We start from the raw sequence: 9,070 nt of genomic DNA, 5'->3' as shown, positions 1-9,070 counted from the left end.
CTGTGTTTCTCGGAGGTCACATTAATGAGTGCACTTTATTCACTTGAACACAGAGCAGCTCCTGTGTTAGCTGTCACTGAATCTCTTTATTCCATGATTTGCTGTATTGAGCTGGAGGCTCAGAGAGTGTTTCCTCTTTCCTATCAGCTGTGTGTTTTGTGTTTAAACCTCAGACAACTCTGGATATTTACTGTCACATCACCTCCCCAAATTTCACTTTCTTATTAAAATGTAGTCTTATTCCTGTGTTATTACATTATGGGCAGCAGTGGTGCTCTGGCTCCCTCGTGTGGTCAGTGCTAATAACTGCAGTATGTCCTCTGCACTTTATTCACTGAACACAGACCAGCTCCTGTTTCCAAATTACACTTTGTCATTAAAATGCTGCTTTTATCATCAAGATATTTGGGCTACCTTTCCTGTGAAAATAGATTGATTATGAGGGGCATAATCCATATTTTATTATATAAGAAAACAGGGAAATTACTCAATATAATGTTTTATTTGCTGTGATTGTACAATGCCCCAATTAGCTCACATCTAGAATACTGTGTGCAGTTTTGGTCACCTCACTACAGAACAGATATTATTGCACTGGAGAAGGTGCAGAGAAGGGCAACAAGGCTTATCCCAGGACTAAGTGACATGACCTACGAGGACAGGCTAAAAGAATGAAATCTCTTCAGCCTCGAAAAAGGAAGAGAACAAGGGGACTTGATTGAAGTCTATAAAATCCTACCTGGTCTGGACAAAGTGAACCCAAGACACTGCTTCAAATTGAACACAACTGCATTGGGCATTAGTGCTGGGAGTTACTTTAACTCTCTATAAAACAAGATCAAGACAATCCTATCTGAACAATATTATTATTATTATTATTATTATTATTATTATTATTATTTTTTTTTTTTTTTTATTTCTTAACAGACACCCTTATCCAGGGTGACTTACAGTCGTAAACAAAAATACATTTCAAGAATCACAGTGCAAGTATTAATACAATTAAGAGCAAGATAAAATACAATGACTTCGGTTCTAGCAAGTACAAGAATATGACAAAATACGATTCAATAACGGAGCAGATAACAGTGTCAGTGATAGTTACATCAGGATATAATTAAAAACAAAATACTACAGATTAAATAACACTTGGGACAGATTACACTACTCTAAAGTACAAGATTAAATGCAATAAAATAGGGAGCAGATAAGAGCAAGTAAAGCGCATTAAGTTAGAGTGATAAGTGTCCAGAAGGAAAAGAGGAGTTCTACAGGTGCTGTCTGAAGAGGTGAGTCTTAAGGAGGCGCCGGAATGTGGTCAGGGACTGGGCAGTCCTGACATCTGTAGGAAGGTCATTCCAACACTGCGGAGCGAGGGTGGAGAAGGAGCGTGCTCTGGAGGCAGGGGGCATAGAGGAGGTAGAGCCAGTCTTCTAGTGCAGGAGGAGTGGAGAGGTCAATTGGGGGTGTAGGGAGAGATGAGGGTCTGGAGGTAGCTGGGTGCAGTCTGGTCAAGGCATCTGTAGGTGACTACAAGAGTCTTGAACTGGATGCGAGCGGTGATCGGGAGCCAGTGGAGTGAGCGGAGTAGTGGAGTTGCATGGGAGAAGCGAGGCAGAGGGAACACCAGGCGAGCAGCTGAGTTCTGGATGAGCTGGAGCTGATGGGTCGCGGGTGCAGGGAGGCCAGCCAGGAGGGAGTTGCAGTAGTCTAGGCGGGAGAGTACCAAGGCCTGGACCAGGAGCTGGGTGGTGTAGTTGGTGAGGAAGGGTCGGATTCTTCATATGTTTTATTTAGCAGACACCTTTATCCAAGGCGACTTACAGAGACTAGGGTGTGTGAACTATGCATCAGCTGCAGAGTCACTTACAACTACGTCTCACCCGAAAGACAGAGCACAAGGAGGTTAAGTGACTTGCTCAGGGTCACACAATGAGTCAGTGGCTGGGGTGGGATTTGACCAGGGGACCACATGGTTATAAGCCCATTTATTTAACCACTGGACCACACAGCCTCCAGAGCCACACCCTTCAGAGCCACACCCGTCCCCTGCAAGAACATAAGAAAATAAGAACATAAGAAAGTTTACAAATGAGAGGAGGCCATTCAGCCCATCTTGCTCGTTTGGTTGTTAGTAGCTTATTGATCCCAGAATATCATCAAGCAGCTTCTTGAAGGATCCCAGGGTAGTGTAGTTGGTGAGGAAGGGTCGGATTCTTCATATGTTTCTCAGAAAGAATCGGCAAGTGCGTGCCGGAGTGGAGATGTGCTGCGAATACGGGAGGAGGGGAGTGATAGAGGCTTGTTTGGAGGCAGAGGAAAAGAGACCAGAAAGGAGAGAGGTGTTGAGAAGGGAGGAGATGAAGGGAAGTATAGCAGGAGCAGCAGCTTGAAAGAGGTGAGTGGGGAGGGGGTCCAGGGCACACGTGGTGGGTTTGTGACCCTGGAGCAGGGAGGAGAGGTCAGAGTCTGAGAGGGGAGAGAAGGTGGAGAAGGAGGGCTAGTTAGTAGGGGATGTGTTGGGTGTAGGGTTTGGAGCAGGAGGGGGTGCGGGGGAGAGAGAGGTGTTAAAGAGTTTGCGGATATCTGAGATTTTAAAAGAGAATAAAGAGGCAAAGTCATCAGAGGAGATAGAGGAGGGAGGAGGAGGGGTGGAGGGTTTAGGAAGGAGGAGAAGGTAGAGAATAGTTTACGTGTGTTGTTAGTGGAGGCTTGGATTACAGATTGGAAATAAGTACATTTAGCAGAGGAGAGAGTAGAGGAGAAGGAGGAGAGGAGAGTGCGGTAGAGGTCTAGGGCAGCAGGGAGTTTGGTTCTCTTCCATTTCTTTTCAGCAGATCGCAGTGTGATTCTTGCCGAGCGGAGCGCAGAGGAGAGCCAGGGATGGGGAGGGGAGGGGCGAGCAGGTCGGGAGGTGAGGGGACAGAGGGAGTCGAGGGAGGAGGTGAGGGAGGAGAAGAGGGTGGAGGTAGTAGAGTTTACAGGGAGTTGTGAGAAGGAGTCAATAGGAGTGAGGTGAGAGAGAGCAGTGGAGGCAAGGACAAGGGGAGAGAGAGCGGAGGGTACGACGAGAGGTGACAGTGGGGGTAGGAGGAGCAGGGAGAGAGGGGAGAGACAGAGGAAAAGAGATGAAATAGTGATCAGAGAGGTCCAGGGGGTCACAGAGAGGGTGAGGGGCAGCAGGCCCTGGAGAAGGTGAGGTCCAGTTGACGGCCAGCTTTGTGGGTGGGGGGGGGGGTGGAGAGAGACAAAAGTCGAAGGAGTGAAGGAGAGGGAGGAATCCGGCAGAGTGGCTGGGGTTGGAGAGATGGATATTGAAGTCACCTAACAGGACAGTTGGGGCAGACAGAGAGGGGAGGGAGGATAGTAGATAGTCGAGTTCATCTAGAAAGTGAGCGAGAGGCCCAGGGGGACGGTACAGTACAATTAGCAGGAGTTGACAGGGAGAGGTTAGTTGGACTGCATGAAATTCAAAGGTGTTAACAGAGAGTGAGGAGAGGTCGGAGGGGACAGAAAAGAGTAAGAAGGGAGAGAGGAGAAGACCAATCCCACCTCCCTATCCACTGAGATGCAGAGTATTGGACAGGACGTAGAGAGAGGACAGGGCAGCAGGAGTTACAGTGTTATCAGGGGACAGCCAGGTTTCAGTGAGAGCAAAGAAATCGAGCGAGAGGTGGGAGGCAAAGGCAGTTATGAAATCAGCTTTGTTGGCAGAAGAGTGACAGTTCCAGAGTGCACCAGAGAGTGTGTGGGAGGGGAGGAGAGGCAGAGGGATGAGGTTAGAGGGGTTGGAGGAGCAGCGGCGGAGAGAGGGCAGAGGACGAGGACGAGAGGACAGAACAGGGATGTGAGAGACAGTCATAGCAGGACAAGCAAGACAAATAGGTACAGTGGGAGCGGTGGGGTGGAGGGTATAGACCTGACTAGTAGATGGCATCTTCCAGAGCGCTGTTAGGTTCGGATCTATTCGAACAGCGTCTCGAGGCAGGCCTCCCCTCGCCGGACTCCCACAGCTAGACTCCCGGCTCTTTTGTTGAGGCTCTTCTGTTTCCTGGCGCTTCTTGCTGGCGTGGAAATAGGCTCCATAATATATATATATATATATATATATATATATATATATATATATATATATATATATATATATATATATATATATAACAACTGCGTGGCAAAAGAACCAACTAAACTGTGTGGAAACCAATCAAATAGCAAATCAACTTCTAATCAATTTAACCACTCACGTGGTACTAATCACACACTAACTCAGCTAATTCAATCACCACCTTACAATGTTACCAAATGTAGTTAGTTTAAAATTACTTGAAGCAGGAGCTTACCTATCTGCCTCGGTCCCTGGTTCCTGTAGACTAAATACATGTAATTAGATTTTTGTATTGAGGCAGGGAGGTTGCAGTTGTTTCTAAGCGACAATGAATCTGGAATAACATTCTTAGGGTTCGTGTCATACGACTTTGTGTCATCAAAGCTGTTTCTGGTGACATTCAGTGGATTATATTTGAAATATTTGGTTCTGTCGTTCAGCATTTTCAGAGGACAAATTAATAGCTCAGTTGGTTAGAGTGAAAGAAACGTCCACCAGTCAGCCTGGCTAGCTCAGTCGGTAGAGCATGAGACTCTTAATCTCTGGGTCGTGGCTTCGAGCCCCACGTTCGGTGTCCTTTTTAAATACAAATTATAGATGTTTCTTCGAGGCAACGGAGCAATGTCTGATTCTGTTCACATTGTATACAGTATTGCAACAAAATTAGTTATTGGTCACTGTCATATAGCAATTGCTATTGTAAAACGCATGCATCGTTTATAGCTATAACGATATTGAAATAAATAATCTTACTTTTTTGGGTTGGCTTCAATCCGTCTCTTTTTTTACAATTGTCATTACATCTTTTATGGAGCAACAGTTGGTATGTGCGTAATAAATCCAGTCGGGTCTTGATACAATAGACAACCCTAGACTGTGCTGAAATAAATAATGTGGTTTTCTACTGTAACAAGCGCAGCTTGTCAGGATTCTGTTATGGTGTTTCCGAGCTGTTGAAATTTTCTCATAATACACAGGTTTACTGGATTGACAAAAAGGCATGCCAAAAAAGAATGCTATCTCGAAACACTAGCTTTGTCAAGTCGAATTAGCACAGTTGGCAGTTGGCAATAGCAAGACTGTTTTTATTTTGAACTAACAAACAGAGCATATTTTTTTCTTCAGTGTAAATGTAAGAAATAACAACTTATCAGAGTGCCATTTTCTAATGTGATTAAGAAATGCAAAAACCATCGTCCCTGGGTGGACTTGAACCACCAACCTTTCAGTTAACAACCAAACGCGCTAACCGATTGCGCCACAGAGACCAAACTGTTAAACCTCCACAGCATACGGTAGGGATCATCCTAGCATGTTAAACGAGGGCATTTCTCATGTAAGCTACTTCCACTAATAGATGGTTTATACTGTTCTCAATGGTCCGCATCCCAGCCTGAGACCACGATCCAGTGGCCGACGGAGATGTTTTTCAAAGTAATATGTTATTTGGAATATTAAAACAATCAAGTTAAATAACATGTTTTGACAAAATATTTTTCAATTACTTTAACAAGTAGTCTGTTTACAACAAAAATGCAATCTGTGTTAGGAACACTATTTTAGTCTGATTTAAAATGGAAATTAAAATGGTATTGAGTGCTGACAAGAGTTTGGTATCAGCTGTTGATTTCCTTGAAACAATCTTTTATAGTAAAATGAACACAAGTATTCCTTTTAAAAATAAGTAAAACTGAACTGTCAGAAGTGAAATTTGAACTCACACCTCCATTCGGAGACCAGAACACACAATTCTTTGGAAAAACAGAGTCCTTGCACCTGGTGCCTTAGACCACTTGGCCAGCCTGACAAGCGGCGCTTATCACACTAGAAAACAGCGTTATTTATTTCAGCACAGACTAGGGTTGTCTATTGTATCAAGGCCCGATTGGGTTTATTACGCACATACCTACTGTTGCTCCATGAGTGATGTAATGACTACAGTAAAAAAAGAAATGGATTGAAGCCAACCCAAAAAAGTAAGATTATTTATTTCAATATCGTTATAGCTATAAACGATGCACGCATTTTACAATAGCAATTGCTATATGACAATGACCAATAAGTAATTGTGTTGCAATGCTGTATACAATGTGAACAGAATCAGACATTGCTCCGTTGCCTCGAAGAAACATCTACAATTTGTATTTAAAAAGGACACCCAACGTGGGGCTCGAACCCACGACCCTGATATTAACAGTCTCATGCTCTACCAACTGAGCTGGCCAGGCTGACTGATGGAAGAGTCTTTCACACTAACCAACTGAGCTATTAATTTGTCATCTTATTTGAGAAAATACTGAACGACAGAACCAAAGATTCTAAATATAATCCACTGAACGTCACCAGAAACAGCTTTGATGAGACAAAGTCATATGACACGAACCCTAAGAATGTTATTCCAGCAGACTGCTTTAAAATACACATGCAGGGTGGGCGTCTCTGTTACAAAGAATTGTCACACTTTGTATTTAACTCCATAATGCGCCGGGACAAAATACACAGATACATTAAATCTATTTGGAGAATGCGGGCATCGATCCCACTACTTCTCGCATGCTAAGCGAGCGCTCTACCATTTGAGCTAATTCCCCTTGAATTGTGCCAGCGATTCTCATAGGCTACATCGCAGCTTGATGCGAGCAATTGGACTCAAACAGCTGCAGGAAGGTTCTCTGTCTCCAGTGTTGGAACTGTTAGATCATGAAACCCTTCGGTGTCAGCAAATCCCTCATCTTCCTCCAATTCAATAGATAGATCAGAGCCAGCCTCCAACCTCTCAATCATGGCACCGTCGTCATGGAGAACTGATTGTACAAATACTCCACACCAATTAGTTCCCCTGCAAAAAAAAAAAAAAAATTGTGTATTTGTAATTAAGAAATGCAGCTACCTTATAATTATTTGTGAAAGATTATAATAATCAAACACTGCTACCAACTCCTGTGTGGAATTTCAGAGAAAATTGCGCTATTGATTTAGAAGCTTTATTCCTATATTTTTAATGGTAATACTGACAATCCTTTAACAAGTTCACTGTACCTGTGTATTTGCATGGTCCAGTATAAGAAGGTACGATTTTTCTGGCGTTCTTGGTTGCTCAGTTCAGCACCAGTCATCAGAGCTGAAAAACAACAGCAATAGGTACCTGGTATGGTAACTGGACCACATATCATTTATATCAACTGACTGTTTTCCGCCAAATATAATAATGCCAGTATTTGATATGTGTATACTAAAACATTCATTATATAGCACCCAAGTTCAAATCACACCATAAGTTATAAAAATGCATTGTAATAGATAATGAAATTAGCACTGAAAGGGAGACCTATAAAGTAGTTATAATGTGAAGATCATTATTTTTATAAGCATTGATTCAAATTCGAACTTATATGGTTGAATCTCCTGGGGCGATACCAGCTTATGGATCACGTTGTATCAGTCAGACTGAGCTGCCATCAGCCTTTCTTCTAAACAGGACTTCCATCTGAACCTGAAAAAAGAGCATTTGTGACAAAATAGCAAGGTTGCAGTTAAACAAAAAACTTCAATTAAATAAATAGCCTAAACACAAAATAGTCACAATGGCCAAATAAAAGGTTTCTACACAAAACAACAAGAAATCAAAAACGGGTTCACTGGGTGAAAACAAATAAACACTACTATACAATGAGAAAAGGGAAACATTGTTGAAAAAAGAGAGATTATTTAAAAAAAAGCATGGAGTACCCATGTTCACATTTTTTAAGCATTGCTTTCAAAACAAGATCATTTTTCAATGAAAACTAAATTAAACTTAAAAACCTAAAGTTAAATACTGTACTATAACGTTCATGGATACATAATTAAAAACAAATGATAGAAAAACACAATGTATCCGATACTATCAATGTACAATGCTCTATTCTGGTACTATAATGCAGTACCACCATGATAATACGATTGTACTTTTTATTTCTAAGAAGTATCCTGGTATCTACAGTATAATGCAACACTACACCACGGTACTATATGGTACTATTTATTTTACCATGGTACGATTTCTGTTGTCCCGGATACATGTATTACAGTATCATTATAACGGACAAATGTACTAAATATAATTGCGCTTTGGATAAAACAGTCCCTCAAACAAGTTTCTAGCTGTCGTAAATATTACATTTTTTTAACACTCAGAACTGACACCTATTGTAAAAATGACAATCGTGTATTTTTAGTGATAATATTACAAAACATAGAGTTTACTATCCGCGCCTTTCTACAGCTGACATTTGTAATATGAACATATATAAATATTGGCATTTTTTTAATTATTGGTTACTATACGTACAGTACTAGTGATTAAAACAATACTGTAATAAAATTCTTACCTTCAGATGATTGTATTTTGAAATAAACCAAAAGACTTCAGGATTCAATAATCTCCCATCGTTGAAAACGCTCAGTATTCTTGGAAGTTCTACGAGATCTGATTGGATAATTCCGTCACTTCATTCTTGGTAGCTCTGTACACACCTGGAATTAGAAGGGCTTTGCGGTATAAAAAAAGGGTGAGGAACTAAGAGACTGGGAGCATGGAACTAGGAGATACCGGACTAGGAAAGAGAGAGATGCCGAGGGAAGTAAACGAAAATAAAGAGGACGAGATTAGACAGCGAGTGTTTTTTTTTGTTTTGTTTTTTTTGTGCACGGACAGTGTCAGTTTCGTTTTGTTATTTTTTTTTGTGGACTCACTCTGGGAGGACTGCGGAACTTGGTGACTGAAGACATTTGAAGAGGTACTGACAAGAACCTTTGCGTTCGTGGTTTATGTCAGGATATCAGGATCTCTCCTGAGGACTTCAGATGAAGCGCAGCACCCTATGGAGAGGGCTGCCCAAACAGGCGTCTGGACAGGAGCCCTAAGAGGAGGTCTGGACCAGAGAGTGGATGACGTATGGTTAAGTGAACAAATACACATTAAAA

This window comes from Acipenser ruthenus, chromosome 32 (genome assembly GCF_902713425.1).
Source record: "Acipenser ruthenus chromosome 32, fAciRut3.2 maternal haplotype, whole genome shotgun sequence".
Lineage (NCBI taxonomy): Eukaryota > Metazoa > Chordata > Actinopteri > Acipenseriformes > Acipenseridae > Acipenser > Acipenser ruthenus.
The sequence above is the reverse complement of the archived record's forward strand: the minus strand, read 5'-3'. Positions refer to the sequence as shown.